Source organism: Camelina sativa, chromosome 1 (genome assembly GCF_000633955.1).
Source record: "Camelina sativa cultivar DH55 chromosome 1, Cs, whole genome shotgun sequence".
Classification (NCBI taxonomy): Eukaryota; Viridiplantae; Streptophyta; class Magnoliopsida; order Brassicales; family Brassicaceae; genus Camelina; species Camelina sativa.
In genome coordinates this window covers 13,834,892-13,849,900 of record NC_025685.1, presented here as the reverse complement: position 1 = coordinate 13,849,900, position 15,009 = coordinate 13,834,892, and the positions used below count along the sequence as shown (strand labels likewise).

The 15,009-nt window shown below is 36.1% G+C and overlaps 1 pseudogene; it reads left to right on the top strand.

The window, feature by feature from the left end:
* LOC104707841 lies at positions 2,271 to 3,542 on the top strand (annotated as a pseudogene).

Below are 15,009 nucleotides of genomic sequence, written 5' to 3'. Positions count from 1 at the left end.
AAGTACAAATTAAAACTAAAAAACAAAGATAGAAACTAAAGAAGCACAATTCACCATCGAAACACAACTTACAATCCCTTCATTTTTTTCAACTCCATCTTTGTGTCATCGATCTTCACATCATCACTCTCCTTACTCTCTAATGGATTAGCATCCTAAGAACGAAGGAGAAGCGTTATCTTTTGGTCAGAATCTTCCTGCAAAGAGGTGAGTGAATGACCATAGCTGATCTAAGACTAAGATTTCCTTTGTCTTGCATGTTTGGTGTTGTTTGTAGTGTTTTATTGCTTGTTATGGTTGCTATAGGGTTTCTACTAATTCATATGGCTTTGGGATTGAGTTTTGGACTATGGCAGAGTCAGTGTCGATCGACACCAGGAGGGTGTCGGTCGACACCTTGGAACAACATTGATCGACACTGTGGGACAGTGTCGATCGACACCAATAGGCAGTGTCGGTCGACACTTGGCTGGTGTCTGTCGACACCTTCTTTCCAGCGAAGACGATACTTAATATACAATCTGAGTCAGTGAATGAAAAATAATTAAAGATACAAACTGTGGGGTAGTGTCGGTCGACACCAATAGCCTATGTCTGTCGAAAACTCCCTTCCAGCGAGCAGATGATACTCGTTTCCCTGGTTTGTGTGTTTGTTTGTTTATTGTTGAACATTGGAATCTCAGTTGCTTGTGTGTATAGCCCAGTAGATGGAAGGATTGCGTCACTAAGTATTTGTGATAATACTTACGCATCTTAATTGTTGTTTGTGTACAGATATGTGACGTGGAATCATAGCAATGAGGAATAGGATGATCTAGGGTCTCGGTTATGTGTTGTTGGTCTTGGTTATGTTTATTATTGTTGGAACCTAGTTTAGTAGTATGCTAGGTTGTTGGTTAGAATAATTAGGAATGTTCCTGTTGTTGGTATGTTTCTGCTGTGCATATTAGTTGTTGTTGGTTTGATGATGATTTGTGATTGATAGATTTAATTAAATACTATAAAATGCTTAATTATATATATATATATATATAAAGTGTACTTTCTTCACTTCTGGTGCTGCCACGTCATCACATCTATTAATTAACTAAGGCAATTGTCTTGAAGCCCAATTTTAGGAGACAACCCAGTAAATAATTCTTATTTCTTTCTTTAATATTTAGTTTAAAGGCCATTACATGTCCATCTGTATTACATGTTTAATAAGCTCTTCGAATAAAACCTTTTTCCAGGTACCTCCACTCCGCCACCGTTAATGTGCGACCTCAACCGTCCCCCCATCTTGATTCCGCCGTTAATCAAGCTTTTTGGCATTGCCTCAGTTCTGTCACCTCAAACGTCCCTCATCTTCTTCATTCTTTCTTTACTCGCTTATCCTTCAAACCCTTTCACTATCTCCATCGGATCGTCTTCCTCTAAAACGGTAATTCAAGTCTTTCAATGCTCTCTCATTCAATTGAAGCCCCACTATTTTTTCTTCAATCGGTGCAAGGTGAAGTCCTATATAATGTCCTCTCCTCCAACTTCATGCCTCTCACAATTTCCTTACTCTCTGAATTTTATCTTCACTTACATGGATTTCACTGTTGTTTCATTCACAAATCTCTAAGCTGGCCGCCTACAGCAGCGGATCGTTGGGAGATTGCTTCGTCACTTGCCTGCCTGCAACATCAAAAAAGGAGGCCAACTAATGGGAGTAGATTTTCTGCTAATAGATCAAAAGGTTGTATCCATCTCAACTACATTTTTCAATGACTCGATTATAATGTCTTTATCTAATTTGAGGTTTTTTTTAGAGTTGTGCCATCCAAGGATCCATCAATGTCACCCATCTTTCAAAATTCGAGAAGTCGTTTTGTGATGGGGCAATATATATTATGTCAGATTTTAAAGTCACCAGAAGCAACACCCGTTTTAAACTAACTGATTCCCCTTTCTCAATACATTTCATAGCAACCACTTCTTTTGATCAGGTCGATATTTTTCCAAAAGAGGTTTACAGGTTCCAGACTTATGAGCAGTTGGTTTCTCTTCCAACATCAATACATATCTTCCAAATGAGTCAAGGTTTTAACTTTTCAATATTTCCCGTTTACTATATTGTGTTCATCTCTTAAAAGTAAAACTTTCATAATTAAACGCTCATGAGTTCATTTTCTTTTGAAAAATAAATAACCAACTTTTCTATATGATGTACAGGGCGTCCGTCTTCTACTTTTCTATATGATGTAGATTAACGGTGTTGTTATTTTATTCTATTATTAATTTATAGAGAGAGTAGAAGAGTTTCGGAGTTTGCAAAGGCGAAAGTAGAAGCGGAGCTGTTCAAGGCAAAGGAGATAGTAAAGGAGCTTACTTTAAGGATAGAGGAGTCAAATCGAAGGTTAAAGTCTCGATTTTTCGATACTGAAGCTGTGATGAAGGAGTCAAGTATAGATGGGAATGCTGAGATTATGAGAGAATTAGAGGATGAGAAGCAAGAACTGAGTAAGTTGAAGCTTGATATAGCATCTTTTGAGAGAGAAAGCTGTGGCAGAGAAAGAATTAATGGAGTTAGGTATCAACATGGAGGAGAATTTGAAGTTGTTAGAGAGTCTTAAGTTAGAGGTTGATGCTTCGAACGAAGAGCATGTTTCGGTTGGATTGGCGAAGATAGAGGCTTTGGAGGAATGCAAAGAAGTTGAGGAGCAGAGAGATAGAGAACAAAAGAAAGTGACTGAGATAAACGGAAGAAGAGAATAAAGGAAATGATGAGAGAGATTGAGAGATCAAAGAACATTGAGAGTGAGTTATCTGAGACTTTATCAGATATTGAGATGTTAGAGATGCAGTTGAAGCTCGTCAAGGAGATGGAGAGGAAGGTTCAGAGGAATGATAGTATGTCGAGATAAAAAAAACGTGGTTTTGAAAGAGGGAAAGATGTTTTATCGGTTTTGAAAGAGATTACTTAAGCAACTGAAGCAAAGAAGGAGGAGCTCGCTTCGATTAACGCAGAGCTCTTTTGTTTGGTAATTACAATGGATACATTGAATCAAGAACTTGACCAAGACAAACAAGAAACAACACGGTTTGAGAAGACAATACAAAAGGATGATGTAATGATTGAGAGACTCAATTCGAAGCTTCTTATTGCGAATGATCAGTTAGAAGCAGTTTGTGCAGCTGAATAAAGAATCAGCTCTCTTACTGACAATTTAACTACTTCATTTGAGAAGCTAAAGAATGATAAAGAAGCTGCAAAGAAAGAGGAGCTTGAGCTAAAAGAAGAAGCAACAGTCATCAAGAGTGAACTAAAGAACACAGAAATAGGAATTGGTGAAAAGGAGAAATAGTTGCTTTCAAAGTTAGATGAGCTTGAGAAAGCGAAGCACGCAGAGGCTTTAGCTCTCGAGAGGCTCGAGTCTATGGCAGAGAAGACAATGGAAACTCGGGAAATCATGATCTCTCTCAAATGGGCAAAGTTCAGCTTCCATATTGTAGAAGGACCAAACATTTTCGCCACTAGCCGAGCGGACAACAAATTTGGTATAACCTTTTCGTAACAGAAAGAAAGAAAAAAAACACAAATCAAGTAAATAAAACTAAAACCTAATCTAATTAGAATAAATCATAATAATTTAATATTAATAATAGAATATTAATAAACTAGAACTAACTACTAAAGCAAGAAGACAAACAATAACTATACAAAACTTAACTTCTAATTCAATATTTTATGAATACAAAAAAAATCATCATAATTTAAATATATTTTAAATTTCTAAAATACACAACATAATACAAACTTGAAAAAAAATACCAAAAAAACAACAAAAAACAAAAAACAATATACGAACAACATAACTACATGGAAAGAGGTAAAAAAACAAACAAAATAATAAAAACAACCTCATTAAACTTTTCTGGGTAGTGCGTGTCTAATGTTAGTATTATTATAAAAAAAAAACAGATGGTTTCGTAACAATAAAAAAGTTTTTGTCGTTTTTCTCCAACAACACAAACATCGTCTCTTCCTCTCTCTTAGCCAATAACTTTATCCCATTTTTTTTGTCTTATTGCAAGGAAGGATCCAGAATGTAGCTATAACAACATTTGTATAATATTTAAAGAAAAATAAATGGACAAAAACGAATCGTTTCTTTACTAATCATATTTAAACGAAACACTTGTATAAAAATTTTAGACCATATTTTTATCAATTTTTCATCAAATATGGGTAGCTAACTTGACAATTACGATTTAGTCCCTATATCATTATTTCCTTTTATCCAAGACCGATGAGAAGTAAAAAGTAAAAAACTGATAATTAAGAAACTTTTGTGCCTTTTTTGTTCAGTTTTGTTAAGTAAAGTTTGATAGGCTGATTGCTTAACATTTCTTTTCCTTGCAAAACAAAAATATATGATGCATGGATATTTAAGTATTTTCTATGAGAGTTTCTATTTTTTTTTTAAATCTAAGTATTTTAAGTTCCTTGCTAAAGAGAAAATTTAAACAAAGTGAATATAAAGTAGTCACATGAATCCAAATTACATATATTTATCATAATATTTTATTATTTACACTTACATTTTTAAACATATATTAGTGAAAATATAATAGTTTTGGCATATGATACATTTTTTATCAAACAATAATGTTGGATTTGTCGTTGTAAATGCTAAATTAATAGAAGGAACAAGTTACCAATTAGTTACTAATCCTAAAACCCTAGTTCCAAGAAATTACTAAACCCCAAGAATGGCTGCATATGTAATCTTCAGATATATATATGACACATGTACTACTACTTACTAATTAGAACAAAACTTAAAACAATACAGTAGGTGCACAAAAAAAAACAAAAAACAATACATATTAATATTTAATATAGTAGTTAAGAAGTATCCAATCTACTTAATTAAGAACATCACGAAGTTCACCAACACGGCTTCTTTAATAATAGATACACAATATTATTATTACCGTGTATCTATGTTGAAAGAAAAAAAAAATAAAACAACGCCTGTAACAATAAATTTTACCAAAATATTGATGATATAAAATCATATTCCACCAAACAACATAAAGTTGTTATTGACATTATTTTTGTTTTTAATCAATTTTTATTTCAATGTAGTTATAATAAGAATAAACTTAATAAAGAGAGAGCGCAAAGAATCTCCAAGAGTTGCGTTTCCAGTGAATAGAAACATCTTTATTAGATCACTGCACTTTAAATATTCTTATACAGAAACATCATATCTACAGCTCTTTCGTAAAGTATAAAATCAAATTTATGTGATATATCTATAATTAAAGATGTGTATATTCTTTTAGTAGCTTTTAGTGTTCTTCATTACAGACTTTAAGAAGTTTCTGTGTGAAATAATTATATTACTTTATTTATCTCTTTCTATCTAAAGACCCTTCCTTTTTTTCTACCGATTCTTTCCTCGCATTTTTTTGGGATTAATTTTTTTGACTAAAAATGCCAAAAAACCCGATTGAAATTTACATGAAAACTTAACCGGAAAAATAAAAAAAAATCTAGTTCCAATCTAGTTTTTTAAGATAATACTAATTGTTGCATACACTAACACAATCTTGTTATGAATGATTATATTATTGTATGAATGTCCATTATTGGTCCATTACTATAAACTCTAAACTCTAATATTGTATCCTATATATATGTTGTATCCTATGAAATATGAAATAATACAAGAGAACAATTCCCTAAACCGTCTTGTTATAACAAAAATCTCTCAAAATTTTGTATTATAATAAAAATTCTATTTACATAGAGGATATGCACTTACTCTTTTTATTTTGGTGTTATTTAAACTGAAAGACTTTGGTTATTTAATTCCATCTTATGATGTGTGTATACTATGGTGTAACTCAATCTTATTTTTTAATAATAGTCCAAGAACTCGATTTTCCTTTTGCGTGATTATACACGTATTGTGAGCAACCCGAAAAATCCGTATATTCTTGTTCTCTCTATGATATGATACCCAATGCATAAGTAATAGGCCGTATAGACCATGACACTTTGCAATCCTAGATAACTATTATGTGTATTGAATCATGGAAAAGTAGATATGTTAAACGATTAAAATTTGGACTAGATTACTGACCGAGTCGCAAAAGTTTTATTCTTATGATGGTGGATCCAGGTAAGATAGAAGGCTAGAGAGATGAAAAACGCTGCACCTTGTTACGATCGATAAACCAATAATGCATGTGTACCGTTAGTGCATCAGAACCAAGAAATAGGGAGTCGGATAATGAGAGTAGTTGTCGTGTTGTGTAAATTTCCGATTCTAGCAGCATTTGTTTTAGGGACACTATAATTCCCCGTTCAATGTTTAATGAATGGAGAATTGCAGGTGGTGCGACACTAATATTCGACACTGAGCTTGTTGCTGTGAACGGGGAACCAGCCATCGAAGGAAAAGCGAAGAATGAGCTTTGATTACAACGTGAAGTAGTAGCTCTTGCCGGCGCTTGTGAAACGAGTGTTCCTCTCTATAGTTGCATCATCAGATTCTGCTGTGGACGAAAGTTTCTCTTCAATAGAGCTTTCTGATAGTGTAGAAGAGACAAGAGACATACAATTTTTAACGAGATTCAAAAAATGCATACGTCCTCGAACTTTGTTGCAAATACTTCTTAAATACAATTACAGTTAGTGCTCAATATTGGACTTACACAAATCTAAGATTTTCTCTTACTTTGTTTCCAATCTATTTCCAACCCACTAAGAGATCCATAAGATCAACAACAATGATCTACACCAAGGACTATCACTTAGAAACAAAACTTTCACCCTTTTCTCTCCAAAGATGCCAAAAAGCTTACAAGGCTTTTCTTCTCTTTTTCACGTTATAAAGGGCTAACTTTCTAAGTCCTAGACGCTCTATATTTAAGGGATTTTGTGCCTTTCACAATGCTAACAATTTTTCTAAAATCAAGAGGAAATATTCCATTTAACTTTATTCTTTGTTAAACGAATATTTCATATTCCCATAAAATCTTCTAAATATCTTCAAGGTTCCTTTTTCTTTGTGCTTTACCTCCACGTAATATCCCAAAACGTGTCTTAAGTATATCTTCAAAAATCTTCAAAAACGAGACATATAGACAAAATCAACAGGTTTTTGATGTTCTTTTGTAGGACAGAGGCTTGTGCATACAACATATGCCTGTGCCGAGACAGAAGCTTTTGCAGACATATTTTGTACAGCTTCATGAACTTCATCTTCAACTTGAGCTATCCCAAATACACTTACACTTTCGATGTTTATAACAAGATGCTTCGATCTGAACTCGAAACCTGATCTTGAGACTTATACTTTGCTTCTAAGTTCATTGCTGAAGAGATTCAACAAATTGAATGTGTGTTACGTGTATCTTCACGCTGTTAGATCGCTCACTAAGCAGATGAAGTCGAACAGTGTGATTCGAAATACTTATGTGTTGAATATGATCATCAAGGCTTATGCAAAGTGTCTTGATTCCAGAGACAGAGTACATGGTTTTAAACTAGGAGTCCATGATACTTAACATTTTTTTTTTACTCTTTCAGCTAGAATGCTTTAGAGAGAGGCAGCCAATTTTATTTTTCATCCTTCACGAAACAAGCAAACTATAGTGTAACAGTAAGATGACGAAAAGTATATTTATTAATATAACTAACTGTTTTGTTTCCAATGAAACAGAGAAAGCAAAAGATTTGCCAATTTTATTTCTTTATTGTGGGGGCTACTCGCCAAGTAATCTGCACTCAACAGACACACTAAGGAAAGACTTGGCAGTAGAATCAGAGATCTAAAACTCCCAAAAATTCACTAGGTTTCATTGATTGGTATGGAGTGGTGGCATCATAAGAAGATATTTTCCATTTTACATAGATTTAAAAACAAACATACAAACATACAACTCATAAGAGTTCATTGGTTCAAATTCAATAAAAGATGAACACAAATTCAATGCTAAAAAAACCTACAAGCTATGATTCACTTGACAAGTTGATCAACAAGTAAAATCTAAAAATAATTTCAGATTCACAAGTTCCTTAGTAGCCAAAGGATTGACAAAAAAAATTGAGCTGGTTATTGGATAGAAAGACCAATGTTTTTAATGGGTTTACTGACAAAATGGCGATCGCATGTCAGAAAACTTGGTGAGCAAGTAGTCCATTTTCTTTGTAATTAAATAAATAATAATAGTAGCGAAAGGTGAACATCACTACCGATTCTTCAATTAGGGTTTTCTTTTTCCAAAATCTCTTTTCCTTTCGCTAAGATCTTTCATTATTCATTCATCATGTCTCTGTTTCTCAACCAGGCTTCGATGTTGTACCTAGGCAAACCTGCATCGATGAGATCCTCTCTTTCTCTCTCTAGTGGCTTCTAATCTTGCTCCTTGTTCCATCAACGGTTATGGACTGAAGGTTAGAAATGTTACTAATGGTAGCCGCACTTATTTAGCGAAGAAGGACGATGGAATCGTGAGTTACAAGGAGGAAGAAGGAAAGAATTGTTAGAATATGGAGAGGAACAAAATAAAAAAAAACAGAGCAAGAGACTTTGTCTCTTCTCTTTGGAGAAGACAAGAGAACTAAAAATACTGAAATATTTATTTATATGAAACTTGTTATTTACAATCAAGACAAAATTAGTTTATATAGTTAACAAATAGACACATAACACAGTGACTTGTGTCTCTTCATACTTGATGACTCTTTAGTGAAACATCACAAACTGCAAATTTAGACCGAAACGTTGCAACTGTTGACCAAACTCATTTATCGACCAACAAGAAAGACGAGTAGATTTCAATGGCTGTGTAGCTACTTACAACGGCTATGGAATTGTGCATTTCACTACCTACAAAGGAGAACCGAAACACTTTTCGTTGCCTTCTTTTGTAACTTTGCCTCATTGCCAAACTCAGATTGTCACCAACGTGGTTATGTCCTCACCTTCTCCTGAGGAGGAGGACTGTGTCGTGGCTGTCAAATTTTGGGGGCATCAACTCAGTTTTATCAAACCCTCTCAAAGTAACTCTGAGTGGACCAACGTCAGAATCACATACCCTTGCTTCTACACCTCTAAAGTCATGTTTTCCAAGAAAGATGGCAAGTTCCGTATTCCCGGATTTGGAGGCCACATCATCGGATCATGGGATCTCCACACATACAAGCAAACACCACCCAAGATTCAGAGGTTGCGGTTCTGAAACCTTCCCAAGCTGACCAATACACAACGCGACCTTCTGGAATCTTTCTGCAAGAGCGAATTCTTGTTGCTGGAGACACAGTCAACCGATGAAACTTTCTTGGTTAGATGGTACAAGAAGAGCTCTAGAAATATCTTGATTACAAAAGTTGTAATGGTTTTCAAACTAGAAGACAAAGGAAATGCTATTTACACTCAAGACATTGGAGAACTCAGCATTTTACTTTCTGACACTGAACTTTCATGTGAACCTGCTAGTTCTAATATCTACATCCTAACGCCTAACCACGTCGAAATATTTGATGTCGACGAGTTATTTACTCTCAATCTGGCTAGCTCCCCCATTCTTTAGTTAGATTTTGCTATTATAAAATATTGAATTTATTCCGAGTCTATCTTCTCTTTTAAAATATCTTTTAAACCTCAAATGCATTACTATTGTACTATCATTCATTTCAATCGAGATGATTTTATTTGGAATGTGCAAGTATTTGTCTTTTATGCATTATCAAATAGTAGACTCAATCTTTCATCTCCATCCCACATTGTGAATCTTTAACTTATTCGAAAAATCAACAAAGCCACATGTTGTAAATGTTTGCTTCATATGAGCTTATTTGGTATGAAGCATGAATGTGTAGCCCATACATGATCCATGTTGTGTAATCTGCAAGAGTAAACCGACATAAGCTCTAGGGTTTCACTATAAAAGGGAAACTAGGGTTGAAGAAACAGACAATTTGTAGTAAGCCGAAGAGCACGCATAGATGAAACTGGTGGTATGTTGGTGGCGGCTGTAGGGCACAGCACATGGCGCTGTGCAGGGCAAACAAAAAGATGTAGGGCGCAGTGCAGAGAGCATGCGCAGAGCGTCGTACATGGAGCTTGAAGCTGTTCGCAGAACCATGATAAAGGAGCAGAAGCTTGGCTGGGGTCGAAGGGCTGAGAGTCGGACATGACTTTGTCTAGGTTTAAGATGTCTTCAGGACACTCTGATGAGAGACGAAGTTGGAGCTGCTTCTTTGGGGTTCTGGAGGTGTTTCAAGGTTAATACAAGGAGGGGTGAGCTAAACAAGAAACAAAGAGAGGGGAAGAAGAAAAGCTAGATCTATTATGTGTTTTCTTCTTCAGGTTTCTTTGTAGTTACTCTCTAAGCTTGTATATGAAACACTAGTGTAAACATTGGTTAATTGATAGTTGATGTTTGTGGGAGAATGTTCCCACACGAGATGTACCCTCTGCATGAGGGGAACTCGTTAAATCTCTGTGTTATGTTTATGATATGCAAACTTATCTGTGAAAGTAGACGAGGAGTAGGGGCAGAGTCGCGGTATGCAGTTCACTACAGAGGTGAATCGGGGTCTGCGATTCTCAACAAGTGGTATCAGAGCTCAGGCTCAAGATTTCACAGATTCAGGCATAGTGTTGTAAACATACAAGGAGGATCTAGAGACTGTTGTAGAAGACTCATGATCTTTAAGGTGTTCTTGATCGAAGGTTAAATCAATTATGGGGTTGGTTTAAGGTAGAGTTATCTATAATGTTTGATTCAGGTTCATGGCTATGAAAGGTGAATCGAAGCATCATCCAAAATACTCAAACTTGTCAAAATAGGAATTCAGTTTCCGCTGCGATCACAAGGTAATTGTGATGTTCTGTTTTGAAGCTTCTGAATACTCAAAACTGTTTTAGTATAGGGAATCTAGACACTAGGAGAACACAAGGATGTAAACATCTTCAACTATTGAAAAGTCAATTTTTGGTTGTTGAAAGTCTGTGTAGTGGTGTTCGGTACAACTATAGGTTGAAGGTACAACTATAGGAGTCACAGATTTACTAAGGGACGCATTCAGAGTTGAATCTGTGTGTAAGAGGGTTGTTAGGTCAACAAATTTTGTCAAAGATTCAGATGAGATGAAGATGGACCAGACAATTTATGTTGAAGTGGTCAGAATTGAGAGGTGTTGGGTGAATGGTTAAGTCTCAGGAATGGATCAGGTTGTCAGAGATTTGAAAGGACTACAATCTAGGTAGGTTTACAGAGAATGAGAATGCAAAGAGTACCAAGAGTCAAAGTTGTAGTCAGTGAGATTTTCTTTGTCAATAGGGAGTTTGCTCTTCAAGGTGACTTAAAATCTCTATAAGACTTTTGTAGACGTTGCAGGACTGTGCAAGAGTTTGCAAGTAAGTGCAAGAATCTACAAGGCTGGCGCAAGGTGACTGGGATTAGGTTTTGCATTGAGAAGAGAATCAGAAACAAAAAATTTCTGGTTCGCCTGTTTGCATCTACAGAGATGATATGGTGGATGAATCTTCTGAAGGTATCACTTGTAGGAAGTTTAAGTTTTCTGTAAATAACACTTAATAAGGAAGCTTGTAAGTATAAGGGGAAGATTCAAGTAGATCTTTGTTGGTTAAAGATGCAGGTTAAGATAGACAAGACTAGTAGAAGACTAGTGGGTCTAGTAGCATCATTAAATTTTTTCGGAAAGTCATTTACATGGAGGTTAAGTGAGGATTCATCAATGGTGAAGACATGTCAAGTTGTATTGATGAATGGTAAGAAAATGTATGATGCTGGTACCAAGTTTCTTCTTGGTAAGGTCTGCAATTGTGTAGAACTATTGTAGGGTTATGTTGCAGTAAGTATGGCTTCAGGGATTCTAGAGTGAAGCACCAAAGGCTGTTACAGGGAGACTAGCAGAGGTTCAAAAGCTGTTGGTTGAACATTCGTTTTAACATGAGGTTGAGCAAGAGTTTGTATTGTCAGATCATATAGGTTGGGTTCATAAGCAGATGGTTAAATAGATGGGATGTAAACTCAATCTCAAGAGTAATGCGTTGAGTTGAGATTGTTTACATGATGAATCAGAGATTGTTTCAGGTTTGAAGCATGTATGATTCATGTGTTCTGCATGGGATTCAAGGAAAGTTGGTTCAAGCTCAGTGCACATGAGAGAAATCAAAGGTCGACCAAGTGAATCATGTTGCAGACAGATACAGATGATATACGATCATGATAACATCTGTGGTACTTATCAGAAGCCATGGAAAAGGTTGTGATGATTTGTGCTGAGAGGTTCATATCTCAGGCTTTACTTGTTCTAAAGGTTTTCAAGATCAAAGTTCCACAAGCAAGTCAGGTGTTATCTGTGGGTGAATCAGAAGTTCTGGTTCTAGGTGGAGTTGTTGTGAGGAACATGAGTATAAGTGTTTCTAAGACAGGAAAAACAAGGTTGAAGAAGATGATTCGTGTAAGGAGTTACACGCTCCTTACACGAACTTGTTGGGACAACTAAGGAGCATCGTAAGCGATTCAGAGAAGCTGTCAAGAACAAGGGTGAAGCTGTATAGCTTCACAGAGTGAAATTTCAGAAAGTTTGAATATAGTGACAGTCATGAGAGAGCCTAAAGATTCAATAGGTGTTGGGAATTTCATAGCAATGTCAGAGGATAGCATTGGAGGACACAAAAGAACAGTCAATGTTGGTTGTGTTCTGTATTGATTATCAATGAATCAAGGTTGTAAGGGTTTCTTCAGATGTCGGATTCAGTGGTCAGAGTTCGTCTACAAGTGGGATTATAGTCATCAGGAGAAGGAAGCTTGAGGGAGAGTCGTGAATCTCTTGAAGTTTCTGAAGATGAAATTGAAAATTCCTAAGGTGGACGAAGATAAAGATCATTGGAAGTTGCATGTTCTACAAGAGAAGACACGATTTGTTTTTCTTCTCAAGAAAGAATCAACGCAAAGGGGATTTTGTGAGTTGGACCAAATGAAGCAAAAGGTAGAGTTTGTTGTAAATGTTTGCTTCATATGGGCTTATTTGGTTTGAACCATGAACTGGGCCTATATTGATGTGTAGCCCATATAAGATTCGGGTTGTGTAATCTACAAGAATAAACCGACATAAGCTCTAGGGTTTCACTATAAAAGGGAAACTAGGGTTGAAGAAACAGACAAGTTGTAGTAAGCCGAAGAGCACACAGAGCAGGGCACTGAGCAGGGCAGACGCAGAGATGCAGGGCGCAGTGCAGAGAGCATGCGCAGGGCGTCGTACATGGAGCTTAAAGCTGTGCACAGAACCATGACAAAAGAGCAGAAGCTTGTCTGGGGTCGATGGGCTGATAGCCGGACATAACCTTGTCTAGGTTTAAGGTGTCTTCAAGACACTCTTATGAGAGACGAAGGTGGAGCTGCTTCTTTGGGGTTCTGGAGGTGTTTCAAGGTTGATACAAGGATGAGAGAGCTGAACCAGAAACATAGAGAGGGGAAGAAGAAAAGCTAGATCTATTATGTGTTTTCTTCTTCAGGCTTTTTTGTAGTTACTCTCTAAGCTTGTATATGAAACACTAGTGTAAACATTGGTTAATTGATATTGGATGTTTGTACGAGAAGGTTCCCACACGAGATGTACCCTTTGCATGAGGGAAACTCGTTAAATCTCTGTGTTATGTTTATGATATGCAAACTAATCTGTGAAGTAGATAACGAGCGGTATGCGATTCACTACATAGGTGAATCGGGGTCTGCGAATCTCAATACCACTGTGTTTTAGAAATTTTACAAAACTAAGACGATATAAACATTATATTCTGGCCAAGGTGTCATTTTTTCATACTACAAACATAACTAGCTAATGTTATGATCAAAAATATAATTATTTTCTTTATCTAGCAAATTATCATACTTGTGACGTTGACAAGCGACACAACAATTTAGCAACCACCGGAAGTTGCATTACTATCACCAAAATTCAGCACCGCCGCTGCTACCAAAGAAAAAACCTGAGACAATGCCATACACAAATACACTTATGCCATCAATCCATTGCTTTTATAACTTTTACAATGGGCACTTAAATTTTCTATCTATATATATATATAAGGCGTCCTACCAGAATCTGTGTTTGACAAGTATCTATGTTGGTTGGCATCTTTGGTATGGTTCTTAATCGTGAAATCTTTGATAGAAAGAAAATTTAAGTGCCCATTAGAAAAGTTATAAAAGCATACTTGTATAAGTTGGATGGTTTTGTTGTCCAACTTTTGAGACATATGTACGCCAATGTGCATACCTTGATTGTCTTGTCTTCTCCACAATCATCAAACACACAATTTCTGCTGGTTTAGTTGCCAGAATGCAAGATTACTAAGCATGAGTAGTAATCTAGGGCCCTAAAGAAAGAACAAACATCGAAGAATGCTGCTCAGTGATAAAAACAAGCTACCAAAATGTTGAGATACAAACAATGTCCCACATCTGAAGATTAGAAAATAAGTTTCTAATATATAAGCCAAGACCAACTCTAGTTAGTATGAGGTCTATTGGGAAGGAGCCCAATAAGAAATCTGGGCGGACTTTGTCACTTGGGCCCAAAGCGGACAATATCATACTAATAGGAGAATTGACTTAGGCTTGGTAAGCCCAACAATTGGTATCAGAGCCTAGGTCGAAAAGTACCTAGGTACTTGGGTTTCGCTGAAAGGAAGACCAAAGTATCGTGGTACATAGTTTAATGGGAGGTTTGTTGGGATACAAACAATGTCCCACATCTGAAGATTAGAAAATAAGTTTCTAATATATAAGCCAAGACCAACTCCAATTAGTATGAGGCCTTTTAGGAAGAAGCCCAATAAGAAATCCGTGCGGGCTTTGCCACTTGGGCCCAATGCGCACAATATCATACTAATAGGGGAATTGGCTTGGGCTTGGAAAGCCCAACACAAAAACTTAGTGATACATCTCGACAAACAAGCTATAAACATCCAAGAATGCTGCTCA